Source organism: Anomaloglossus baeobatrachus, chromosome 9 (genome assembly GCF_048569485.1).
Source record: "Anomaloglossus baeobatrachus isolate aAnoBae1 chromosome 9, aAnoBae1.hap1, whole genome shotgun sequence".
NCBI lineage: Eukaryota > Metazoa > Chordata > Amphibia > Anura > Aromobatidae > Anomaloglossus > Anomaloglossus baeobatrachus.
In genome coordinates, this window is record NC_134361.1 from 102,229,028 (window position 1) to 102,243,194 (window position 14,167).

The window sequence follows — 14,167 nt, forward strand, 5'->3', positions numbered from 1 at the left end:
AAAGGTTAACTCTTTCCTCCCAATCCCCCCTTTTGGCGTGAATGATGGACAGGGGGCCATCGAGAAGCTGTGAACTGTAGAGCGAGCAGGCTAGCCTCCAGATACTTTCTGAGCCGCGGGTTGCCAAGGGAGTGTCGTCCACATCCATCACCCAGAGCACTGCCTGCATGCCTCTCGATAGGAGTCTCATCATGATATGCCAAGGTGATTTCTAGAGGAAAGAGTAGAGAAAAGAAAAAAGCATATTAGTGATTTCATAGGGGTGCTGAATAATCATTGTATCTACATTGCTTCAAGCAGCGGGAAAACAAAGCCATTAGCAACTTGAACACTACATAAGCAACTAATAAACAGAGTAGCACTTGGAACACTGATTGCAGTATCCCCATGAACCATCCTCCTATTCCCTTAAACCAGTTTGCAGGGTTGAATATTGAAAAGGTATTGCTCCACCAAGCATCTGAGCTTCTGAGTACCCCCTCATCATGTTTTTTCCTCAGCTTTTGTATCTCAGTTAAACTGGCTTGGGCTCTAAAGGTTCCTTTTGGATCTATGTAGTGACACCAGCTGGGGCCTATTACTTGGCACATCCCCCTTGGGCCACTGTGAGGTAATCCAGTACCAAAGTATGTTGGTTGGTTACAATGATTAATTGTCTCTGTATGGCAATGGTACTATTTACTGCTTGGAGAACCTCGAAAATTTGATCATCAAGATAGTCGGTGCTGTCCACCAACTTATCATACATCTGCATTATTATGGGATAGATAAAAAGAGAACTGAAAAATTTGTTGACATGGCTCATTTGAACCACATGGGGTCGGCCACTAGGCCTGTCTTTGTTGTCTGCCGCTCTCTTTACCAGTAGGTGGAGAGGCATTTTCCCTGCCGGTATATCAGTGGTATTGATAATGAAGGTGGCAGGGGTTAAACGGGCCAAGGCGCAGGTGCCATTTACTCCTACTGGTAGCCATTTGTAGGCATTGTAACCACAAACCCAGTAGGTTTGCGGTGGGAGATTCCAGATGGCAGAATGTTGTAATATGAGTCTATGTACTATATCTATAAAGGCCGATATGTTTCTGAGCATACACCATCTGGGAAGTTGGCCTAGGGGACTACAATACCCTGCGGACGGTTCACCACAGGTTTCTCGGCCAGGCACATATGGGTCAGAATTATTGCACCATAAATTTCCGGGTTGGGAGTAACAAGTATCATTTGTGCCTTCTGGAAACAATGAATTGTATACCAACCCATGGTCATGCAGATGTCTCTCTAACAGCAAGGGTTTAAATGCATCTGTACTGTCAGAGGTTCGCCCAAAACTTATTTTGATTCCTTCTGTTGGAATCTTGTCCATAGTAGGTGTTTTTGTGTAGTTACAGGGTACCCAGCTGCTCCCTTCAAAGCTAAATATTGCTGGGTTCCGGGAAGGCCAGTAGTAAGATTGCCTTGCCACCAGGGGAAATCTACCGATCCTACTATTGGTATGGGCACACTAGTGTTCCACAGTTTTTGATACTTGGTGTCATTGACTGATTCATTAAAACACTTTGTTTATTGGTACTGGTATGGCTAAGTAAGGCATGGAGGAGGCTGTCACAGGTGCGTGTGTACATATCCAGCAGTCTGTGATCTCAAGTTTTTCAGCTAACACTTCATGATGGGTCTCAAATGAATTCTGCCGTGGTATAGAAGGCCCCAAAAAGGGAGTACACATAGAAATACTTATCAGCAGTATTAGGCCTTCTTGCAGTGGCTGGCATGGACCCATGTCGATCTCCCCTCAAGTTTGATGGAGGTTGGAGTGGTCAGCTGGACAGTCAAAGGCCCTTCGAATCGTGGCTCAAGGGTCTTTCTCACGTGCTTCTTTAGGTAGACCCGGTCACCAGGCTTTAGGGAGTGGGTTCCTGGAACGGCATCAGGATCAGTTAGAGAAGAGTAGACCCTTTGGTGGGTTTCAGTTAGTCTCTTCTGCAGAGAAACAACATAAGACGTTAGGCTATCACATTGCAGGTGTAACTCCTGCGGGAAGTAGCATAGTAATCTGGGTGCACTACCAAAGAGTATTTCAAAGGGTGAGAGCCTGTGCTTTCCCTGCGGGGTAGTCCTTATAGAGTAAAGAGCTATGGGGAGACATTCTGTCCATTGTCTACCAGTCTCCTACACTGCTTTGGCTATTTTGAGCTTTAGAGTTCCATTTAACCTTTCCACTTTCCCTGATGACTGTGGGTGGTAAGGCGTGTGTAAGGCAGACTGAATGCCTAACAGGGCACAAGTGTTCTGGAAAACTTGTCCAGTGAAATTAGTACCTCGGTCTGACTATGACTTCAGGGAGTCCAAACCAGGGCACCAGCTCACAGGCCAATTTTTTTGCTGTAATTCAGGCCGTAGCTGAGCTTACAGGGTAGGCCTCTGGCCATCCTGGGAAGAGGTCTACACAGACAAGTACAAACTCATAGATGCCATGTTTTGGCAACTGTATATAGTCTATTTGTACTCTTTGAAATGGGGCAAACGTCTTTGGCAAGTGTCTTTGCGGGGTTTTAGTTAGCTGGCCTGGATTGTGCTGTTGACAGATGTGACAAGCTTTTATTCTCTGGGAGGCGTATTGTCTGAAGCCGGGGGCTACCCAACAAGGTTGCATCTGGTTCATGATTGAGTTTGTGCTATCGTGTGTAGGGTAGAGTTGAGCGCGGTTCACGGTTCAAGGTTCTCCAGTTCGCGGCTCGAGTGATTTTGGGGGCTGTTCTAGATAAAACAAGAACTCGAGCTTTTTGCTAAAGCTCGATAGTTCTAGATACGTTCGAGAACGGTTCTAGCAGCAAAAAGCAGGGCTTTTTACAGCTACAGTGTGCAGGAGCCATCGCTGGCAGCCTGCCAGAAGCTGGTAACCAAGATAAACATCGGGTATCCAAGCAAAGCGCTTTGGTTAGTAACCCGATGTTTATCCTAGTTACGTGCAGGAAGCCCACACTTCCCCGCTCAGCTCGCTCCGCCCCCTCCTGCACGCGGCATGTACACATACATACACACACACACACACACACACACATCCCCAGCCATGCAGTCCATGACACTGATGTCCTCCTGGCACTCTGCACACATGGTCCCGCTCGGCTTACCTGCGGTGATGAAGTCCCGACCTCAGCGCTGTCACTGTCCTCCATGGCCGCCGCTTGTCACATCACCTTCTCTCGATTCCGACCCGAGACTGACTAGCGGTGACGTCACGGGCCTCTCGCGATACTTGGCTGTGAAGGCGGCGGTCATTGAACTCAGTGACAGGTGCTGTCGGCAGTGCAGGAGATCAGCGCAGGTAATGTACCTCGCTGACAGCAGCACTTGTCAGTGACCTGGGCTGACCCATTGATGTTAGCTCAGGTCACTGCACTGCTCTCCCAGCCAATGGGGAACATCCTGCTCTTCATTGACTGGGACAGTGTGGATCGTCATGGCAACCCCTTGGATTACACCAGACCTGGATTTGTTTTTCTTTCTAATAAATTGGTTAAAGAGGGAATGTATTGGGGAGTATTTTTTCAAATAAAAATGTGTTTGTCGTCTATTTTTTTTTATTACTGACTGGATTGGTGATGTCGGGTATCTGATAGACGCCTGACCTCACCAACCCCAGGGCTTGATGCCAGGTGACATTACACATCTGGTATTAACCCCATATATTACCCCGTTTGCCACCGCACCAGTGCGCGGGATGAGCTGGGGCGAAGCACCAGGATTGGCACATCTATTGGATGCGCCACTTCTGGGGCGGCTGCGGCCTGCTATTTTTAGGCTGGGGAGAGTCCAATAACCATGGACCTCCCTAGTCTGAGAATATCAGACCCCAGCTGTCTGCTTTACCTTGGCTGGTGATCCAATTTTGGGGGGACCCCTACGTGTTTTTTTTTTTAAATTATTTATTTAATTTAAAATAACAGCGTGGGGTGCCTTCAGTTTTGGATTACCAGCCAAGGTGAGGTTGCCAGCTGTGGTCTGCAGGCTGCAGCCATCTGCTTTACCCTAGCTGGCTACAAAAATAGGGGGAACCCTACGTCATTTTTTTTTCATTTTTTTGGCTACATACAAAGCTAAGCATCCCTTAGTGCCACATGAAAGGCACCAAAGGGTGCAAAATTACAAAATGCAGGAGAGTGGGACATTATGTGTCTTTCTGCCATTATAATGACAGAAAAGACTGATATGAAGTGCACAATCACAAGAAAATCACCAGTGCGCTCTACGCTGTGAAAAGCAGTAGAAAATGGCACTGGAGTGAACATGTGACCGCCTCATGTAGGATGAAGCTATGGATCCTGGGTAAATTTATGCATTTACCCTCCTTCAGTTTTTTTGCAGTACACAAAAAAAACGGAAGGCACACGGATGACAAACAGATGACATACGGACCGTCTACGGAACGGAAACAGATGCCACACGGATGCACCCGTGAAAAAAAAACGGACTGCTTTTTGCAGACCGCAAAAATGGATCGGTCGTGTGAATGTAGCCTTATTCTGATCTGCCATTTATAAACAGCAGGCAGAAATAAGTGAATAACGCCCCCCAGCATCAGAAAATCTCCCGGGTTTCAGGGCTAGCTGAGACCCTGGAGATCATGATTCAGGACAGTTTTTCCGGTCCCCGCTCATGTGATCACAGGTATACACCGTACACTGATGATCACGTTACAGTAAATGACAGCGCCGGTAAAAAATTATTTATCTCCCATCTGGCATGAACAAACATGATAAATCTCCTCCCCGGTTCCCTCTGGTCCCCGGTGTCGCCAAAGTGCCCCCCTGATGCCCTCCCAGAAATCCAAGATGGCCACGCGCACAGCAGTGCGCCGGCCGCATTCACCCTACTCCTCTGATTTCTGTCGCATGTGCCATGACACATGCAACAGAAAACTCCTCCCCAGGCCCTGCCAGGTCACCCCCTATAACCCCACCGGTGTTCCCCGGTGTCCCACGGTACCTGTGCAGCGTTGATCCCCCCACGGCCCTCTCCTTCACAATAGACGCTGCTGCATGCACAGAGCGGCTGTCAGCTCAGCTTCCTGTGTTCAGACACAGTGAGTGGTAGTTATGCATCTGTAAGCTAAATGGGCGGCACGGTGGCTCAGTGGTTAGCACTACAGTCTTGCAGCGCTGAGGTCCTGGGTTCAATTCCCACCAAGGACACCATCTGCAAGGAGTTTGTATGTTCTCCCCATGTTTGCGTGGGTTTCCTCCAGGTACTCCGGTTTCCTCCCACACTCCAAAGACATAAAGCGCTATGGAATCAATAACGCTATATAAATGAATAAATTATTATTGTTACTGCAATGGCCTGCTCATGAGGTAAGGAACATAATTGATCAGGAGAGCTATATACTACATTTCCAAATGGAGGGATTTGCTTTTATAGTTTTCCTGCTGAACGACTACCAAACATGAGAGTCCGTTATACGCCACAAGAAAACACATCTAAATAGCGAGCTCTGTTGTTAAGTATTCATTCAGCTGGATAACTGGACATAAAGGGGTATTCCATCTCCAAGATCCTATCCCCAATTTATAGTAGGTGGAATAGCAATAATATCAGCAAATACCAATATTTGGAAATGTAGAATAGTTCTCCTGATTAGGCATGCCCTTACCTCATGAGCAGGGCATTGCAGCTTTGGTAGAAACTACAACATGGACTCTGCTGCTGTGGACCCGGGGAGAGTGAGCCTAGATTCATTGCACCCACACTCCTCACATGAAGGGTCCGCACTCCTAGAAAATGGGGGATACGTTCCCTGAGTGTCTCCCCCCCATATTCTAGACGGTCCAGAGTCGTCGTGGGACCCCTTTATTTTTTTTCTTACAATAAATTGGTGAAAGAGGAAATGTTTTGGGGACTGTTTTTTCAAATTAATTTCTTTTGTCGATTTTTTTTTTTGTTAGTACTGACAGTTTATGATGTTGGGTATCTAATAGATGCCATGACATCACAAACTGCTGGGCTTGATCTCAGGTGACTTTACAGCTAGTATCAACCCGATTTATTACCCCGTTTGCCACTGCACCAGGGCACAGGATGAGCTGGGGTGAAGCACCAGGATTGGCACATCTAGTGGATGCGCCACGTCTGGGGTGCCTGCGGCCTGCTATTTTTAGGCTGTGAAGGCCCAATAACTATAGACCTTCCCACCCTGAGAATACCAGACCACAGCTGTCCGCTTTACCTTGGCTGGTGATCCAATTTGGAGGGGACCCTACTTTTATTGTGTAATTATTAATATTTATAAAATAATTATAAAATAAGAGCCTGGGGGGACCTCCACATTGGATCCCCAACCACGGTAAAGCTGCCAGGTGTGGTTTTCAGGCTACAGCCATCTGCTTTACCCTAGCTGGCTATCAAAAATGGGGGGACCCAACGTCATTTTTTTTTTTTAACTATTTTTTAAATAGAAAAAATTAATGGGCTTTCCTGTATTTTGATTGCCAACCAAGGTAACGGCAGGCAGATGAGGGTGGCAACCCATAGCTGTCTGCTTTATCTGCGCTGAGAATCAAAAATACCGCGGAGCGCTATGTCATTTTTTTTAAAGATTTATTTTTACAGCACTATGATGTCCAGCAATCAAAATACAGGGAAGCCCATTTTGTTTTTAGTTATTTAAATAAATAATTAAAAAAAATATATATGGGCTCCCGCTGCATTTTTTGTATTGCTAGCTAAGGGTAATCTAAGCAGCTACTGGCAGCTAACCCCCACTGCTTGGTGTTACCTTCACTGGCAATGGAAAATCCAGGGAAGCATTTTTTATTTTTTTTGCCAAAAAACTACAAAAAAAGGACGTGAGCTTCGCCATATTTTTGTATGCTAGCCAGGTATAGCAGGCAGGTGCTGGAAGAGTTGGATACAGCGCCAGAAGATGGCGCTTCTATGAAAGTGCCATTTTCTGAAGCAGCTGCAGACTGCAATTCGCAGCAGTGGGGCCCAGAAAGCTCAGGCCAACCTGTGCTGCGGATTCCAAACCCCAGCTGCCTAGTTGTACCTGGCTGGACACAAAAATGGGGCGAAGCCTACGTCATTTGTTTTCTAATTATTTCGTGAAATTCATGAAATAATAAAAAAGGGCTTCCCTTTATTTTTGGTTCCCAGCCGGGTACAAATAGGCAACTGAGGGTTGGCGGCAGCCGTAACTGCCTGCTGTACCTGGCTAGCATACAAAAATATGGCAAAGCCCACATAATTTTTTCAGGGGGCAAAAAACTTCTGCATACAGTCCTGGATGGAGTATGCTGAGCCTTGTAGTTCTGCAGCTGCTGTCTGTCTGTATGGAGAAGAGCAGACAGCAGCTGCAGAACTACAAGGCTCAGCATACTCCATCCAGGACTGTATGCAGAAGTTTTTTCCCCACCAAAAAAATGACGTGGGCTTCGCCATATTTTTGTATGCTAGCCAGGTACAGCAGGCAGCCACGGGCTGCCTCCAACCCCCAGTTGCCTATTTGTACCCGGCTGGGAACCAAAAATATAGGGAAGCCCGTTTTTTTTTAATTATTTCACTTATTTCATGAAATAATTAAAAAACAAATGACGTGGGCTTTGCCTTATTTTTGTGTCCAGCCGGGTACAACTAGGCAGCTGGGGATTGGAATCCGCAGCACAGGTTAGCCCGAGGTTTCTGGGCGCCTCTGCTGCGTATTGTAGTCCGCAGCTGCCCCAGAAAATGGCGCTTTCATAGAAGTGCCATCATCTGGCGCTGTATCCAACTCTTCCAACAGCCCTGAAGTCGGGTGGCTTGTTGGGTAATAATGAGTTAATACTAGCTTAGTTTTTATAGCTAGTATTAAGCCAGAGATTCTTAATGTCAGGCACGTTTGACCCGGCCATTAAGAATCTCCAATAAAGGGATAAAAAAAAAACACCACACAGAGAAAAAATACTTTAATAGAAATAAATACACAGACACATTAGAGACTCCATCTTTATTACCCCCTGTCAGCCCTCCACGATCCATAGTCTTCTGTCTTTCTCGTTCAACAAATGCAGCTCTGCTCCATCACTGCTGCATGGGGGAAGACACTGCTGCTCCCCGTGCAGCCTTCACTCCGTGAAGGCTGCATGGGAAGCAGCGTGCAGCCTTCATTCCATGAGTGATCAGTGCTACTGGTTGTCAGTGGTAACGCTGACAGACACGTTACCATAGCAACGGTGCTCCCGGAGCCGCGGTTAGCGGTGACGTCACCGCTAACTGCGTTGCTATGGCAACGGTGATCTCCGTTAATGACCGGCTGTGTCAGCCGGTCCCTAACGGAATGGGGAGTCGACCGTGTGCTAGAGCATGTCGCCGGTACACGGCGATACACAAATATGCACCGTGTACCGGAGAGATGCACTCGCAGGTCCTACATGACGCGTCATAGTCATGTGACCAGTCTGTAGCCAATAAGATAATAGCCACGTGACTGGTCACATGGCTATTTTGACGTCACGATAGGTCCTGCATCACTGCTGGCAGTGCTGGTCACCGGGAGGATTCAGCGATCATCGGATGGAATAGCGGCAGGAGACAGAGTGCAGGAGGGATCGCGGGGACCGGTAAGTGTTATGGAAATGTTTATTAACTGTTTGTGTAAATTTATCATGCATTTTTATGTGTTTGTGATTGCCTCCCATTATATCCTATTGGTTCGAGTTTGGTTCGTTGAACGTTCGACGAACCGAACTCGAACGAGACCTCCGTTCGGCGAACCGAACTCGAGCCGAACCACGGCCAGTTCACTCATCTCTAGTGTAGAGTAGTGGAGTACTTGGAAAATGGCAGGGAACCAACTTCGTGGCAGGATGGAAAGTCCATTTAGGCTCCAAATCCCTTCCACCTTTTCTGCCCCCTTGGCCCGCCATCCGGCCTTTTCTTCCTCAGAGGCGTTTTCTTGTGTCTCAAAGACGTTCTGCATTTCTTCCTCCGTCGTTGACACTGTTTCTGTCTCCTTCAAAGAGAGTAAGGCTGCTTGTTTTGCTGTTTGGTCGGCCAAGCAATTTCCCCTTGCCTTTGGTGTTTGAGCCTTGGTGTGGGCAGCAACCTTTATGATTGCTAGCTGGTTTGGTATCAAGACTACTTCCATTAGTTTCTTCACTGAGGCTCCATGCCTGATGGGACTTCCTGTTGCTGTGAGGAATCCTCTAGTCTGCCAGATAGTGCCAAAATCGTGCACAATGCCGTATGCATAGGCTGAGTCCGTGTAGATGTTCGCTGTTCGTTCTTTCAGAAACTCAATTGCCCAGATGAGGGCAAGAAGTTCTGCTTCTTGAGCAGATATGCATAGAGGTAGCGGTTGTTTAGCTAAGACTGCATATAGTGTTACTACCGCAAATCCGATGTGGAAGTTGCCTGTGTCATCGGCATATCTGCTCCCATCCACAAAAAGTTCAAAGTCTGGATTTGTAAGCGGTGTTGCCTGAATATTGTGCAGGGGCTTTGCCTCCTGTTCGATGAGTTTCTGACAATCATGATCAAATGGTGCGCTGGTACGTTTGGTACTCTCTTCTTCTGTCCTCTCTTCTGTCCCCCCTTCTAAACTTGTGAAGATCAGCAGATCAGCAAGGTTTAGACTTGTAACTCGAGCAAATGAGATGTTTAGGGGTAGCAACAGCGTGCACTGAAGTCTGACTTGTCTTGCCATGAAGAGGTGTTTAAGCTGCACTTGATTGAGTATAGCATAGTGTCAGGTTTCCGGGATTTCCAGTTCTCTTTTGAAAGAGCTTGCCCTCGGTTAACATGGAGTTTACTGTTCTGTTGCCCTACTTCCTGTCCAGCTGCTTAAAAGGCCGCCTCTAAGCCTAGTCCAGTGCCTGAGTATACTGCTTGCTGTGTGCTCCTGCTTTGCTGCTCCTAATTCCTGATTGCCTCTGGATCCTCTTGAAAAACTACCGACTCTGGACCGTACCCGGTTTCTTCAAGCTGTGCCTGGACTCCGTCTGCCGTCTTTGGTCAGCACTTCTGCCCGGTTCCTTCCGGTTCGTAACCACTCTGGACTATTATCCCGTACGGACACTTCTGGACTTTACCACTTGCCCCTTGTGTCCCGGCTGCTGCACATTTAGGCCTTCCAGGGTGATTGCCAGACAGTCCCTGTATAGGGGTTCGCTCTGGGTGGTCTCCCTGGGGGAGTCCGGTGCGTGGTCCCGGGAATTCCCTTCGCTCCGTTTCGGGAAGGTATTTTCGTGTGTTATTATTCTACTGTGTTTGTTCCGTTGTGTATCTATCGTGGTTACATATTATAAACATCTTTGTACCAAGAACTCGTCTCTGGTTGTCATTGCCCTAACGCTATCGAAATCCTCAGAACATACAATAGTATTACATTATACTCAGGCCATAAAAGGATTTCGCTGGGGCAATGACTGAGACACAAGTAGATCAGCTCTTTTCCATGATTAACTCCTTGCAGCAGGAGATGGAGGCGGTACAAACTAAACTTAGAGATGTGGAGGCACAGCTGGGCCATGATCACCAGGTACTGGGTCCGGCTATTCAGGATTTGCAAGTCAGAGTGGAGGCTCAGGAAGCCGTCCCCACTACGTCCGTATCAGCTGCCGGTATGCCTAGGTTACCCCCATTCCGTTTCAATGGTGATCGTAGTCAGTTTCGTGGATTTGTTAACCAATGTATACTGTTTTTTGATGTACATGCTGATTATTACCGTTCTGACCGGTCAAAAGTGTTATGTATAATCATGTTATTAACCTCACGAGCACTGGCTTGGGCTAATCCTATGATAGAGAATCGGGATATCCATTTAAATCACCTGGATGACTTTCTGACCGCAATGGCGCAAATGTTTGATGATCCGAATCGCCGTGCTACCGCTGAATCGGCTCTCCTTTCCTTACGTCAGGGAAAGCGTTCTGTCGTTGAATACGCCACTGAGTTCAAGAGGTTAGTGGTAGACACCGACTGGGGAAACAATGCATTATTGTCTGTTTTCAGAAAAGGTTTGTCCGGTACCATCAAGGACGAGTTAGCTCGTTCCGAATCTCCAGGGGAGTTTGAACTGTTTCTCCAGCACTGTGTGCGTATTGATACCCGCTTGACGGAACGTAGACAGGAAAAATGGGCAGCTGTAAACAGGGTAACCAACTTTGCGTTTCCTTCCAGAGAACCCGCTCTCAGGACGCCACGGGAGGCCGAGGACGTTCCTATGCAAGTGGACTCTCTGCAAAAGAGAGAGACCAACGAACGTCGTGAACACCGGCTCCGTGAGCGTTTGTGTTTCTATTGCGGTCAATCGGACCATTTCTTGATTGACTGCCCGAGACGTCCAAATCGCCCAAATAAGGTATTGGCAGCCATGGCAGAGTGTGACAACACGGACGCAGAGTCTGATATCTCTGAGGCAAGTGGACACCTGGATGCGGTATTTCCCTTGACTGTAATGTCAACATCACCGAAGGACTCAGAAGGGAAATATACCCATTGCTCGCTTCCCATTCAGATCCGGTGGGAGGGACAGCTAATACCTACTTCTGCAATGATAGACTCTGGGGCAGGGGGAAATTTCATGGACTCTTCTTTTGCCAGGAAACACGGTATCCGGACCCAGCAAAGATCCTCACCGGTTACCATGGAGACGGTAGACGGATCTCCGTTAGTTTCTGGACCGGTTGATCGGGAAACAGTACCCCTAGAATGCGTGATGAAGCCAGGTCAGCAGGAGACCCTTGTTTTCATGTTGATTTCTTCTCCTCATTTTCCGATTATTTTAGGAATTCCGTGGCTACGGTCTACAAATCCGGTCATCGATTGGGAGACTAAGGAAATATCCTTCCCACCGCAGAGTGGTCCGACCATTAGTCCAACTGTACCGGTTCCAGTAACACTGAATGCGGAGGGCACTGTACAGGTACCTGTTTTACCCCCGGTTTATCATGACTTCGCTGATATATGCGACAAAAGAAAAGCCGATCGGCTTCCCCCGCATAGACCGTATGATTGCCCCATAGACTTACTCCCAGGGGCGGAGATCCCGTTTGGTCATGTCTACCCGTTGGCGGCACCTGAGCTAGAAGCACTAAAAGAGTACATCGATGAAAGTCTAGCCAAGGGATTTATTCGCCCGTCTACCTCACCAGCAGGGGCACCCATCTTTTTCGTGAAAAAGAAAGAGGGGACCCTGAGGCCCTGTATTGACTACCGGGAACTGAATAAAATAACCATCCGGAACCAGTATCCGTTACCGTTGATTCCTGAGCTATTGGAGAGAGTCCAACAGGCAAAAATATTCACTAAATTGGATCTCCGTGGGGCATATAATCTACTTCGCATACGTCCCGGAGACGAGTGGAAGACCGCGTTCCGATGTCGGTATGGACATTATGAGTACCTAGTGATGCCTTTTGGACTTTGTAACGCTCCCGCGGCTTTCCAACATCTAGTTAACGATATTTTTAGGGATATAATGGACCAATTCATGGTGATTTATCTGGATGATATCCTGATCTTTTCTGATTCCTTACAGGAACACCAGGAGCACGTCAAGACCGTACTTACCCGTCTGAGGGATAACCACCTGTACATTAAACTGGAGAAATGCGAATTCCATTGCTCACAAATACAATTCTTAGGTTATGTCATCTCTCCCCAGGGACTGAACATGGAGTCTGGCAAGATACAAGCAATTCTAGACTGGCCGGAACCGGGAAACATCAAAGAGGTACAACGCTTTGTCGGTTTTGCCAACTTTTACCGACGCTTTATCCGTAACTTTTCAGAGATCGTCCGTCCCATCACTCTGTTAACCAAGAAAGGACAGAAGTTTGTGTGGTCCGCCCAGGCCCAGGAAGCTTTCCATCGTCTCAAGGTTTGTTTTACCTCAGCGCCAATATTAGTACATCCGAATCCCGCACTTCCCTTTATCGTGGAAGTCGACGCTTCCGACTATGCATTAGGGGCAATCCTTTCTCAAAGGACTGGGGACAAGAGTCTCTTGCATCCATGTGCTTTCTTTTCTCGCCGGTTGTCCCCTGCAGAAAGGAACTATGACATTGCGGACAAGGAATTGTTGGCGATTATTGCAGCTTTTAAGGAATGGAGACACCACTTACAGGGAGCTGCGCAGCAAGTGATAGTACTCACAGATCATCGTAACCTGGAATTTCTTAAGTCTGCCAGGTGCCTGTCTCCATGGCAAGCCCGTTGGAGCCTATTCCTTAACCAGTTCAATTTTATCGTTACATACCGTCCAGGTTCACGTAATGGGAAAGCCGATGCCTTGTCCCGAATCCACGCCGTGGACTCCGTGCCTGGAACCCCGTCTCAGACCGTGTTATCGGATGCCAATTTCGTTGGAGTAATCCAGGACCAGGACTTGTGGAAGTACATCAAGCTGGCCTATGATGGTGACGTATTTCTTGCTGCCCCCCCGAATGATGTAACTCTTGTTCTTCGGAATGGTGTGTGGTTGAGAGAGCGACGCATTTATGTCCCGGACGCCGTAAGACTTCGGGTTCTCAAGTTGGTCCATGACTCCGTGTTGGCTGGTCATAGGGGGGTACAGAAGACACAGGAATTTCTGAGCCGTTTTTTCTGGTGGCCTACCTGTTTAAAGGATGTAAAGGACTATGTCCACTCATGTGTGGTTTGTGCCCGGTGCAAGGTCCCTCGTGTGGCTCCTACGGGACTCCTCCAACCGTTACCCGTTCCATCTCGCCCTTGGGGATCTATCTCAATGGATTTTATTGTGGAGTTGCCAGTCTCAGGCGGTCACAATACCATTTTAGTGGTGGTGGATCGGTTGACAAAAGCTGCTCACTTTATTCCGTGTACCGGTCTTCCCTCAGCCGCAGAGACAGTGGATTTGGTTATCCAGAACGTATTCCGATTGCATGGGGTACCAGACGAGATCATCTCTGACCGGGGCGTGCAGTTCACGTCTAGGTTCTGGAAGGGGTTTTGTACGGCACTCCAGATTGATGTCTGTTTGTCTTCTGCATACCATCCTCAGACAAATGGGCAAACCGAACGGACTAATCAAACCCTGGAACAATACCTTCGATGTTATGTCAGCCATCTGCAGGACGATTGGTTGAAGATGCTTCCGTTGGCGGAGTTCTCGTATAACAACACTCAGAGCAGCTCCACTAAGGTAACGCCCTTTTTCGCTAACTTGGGTTACCAT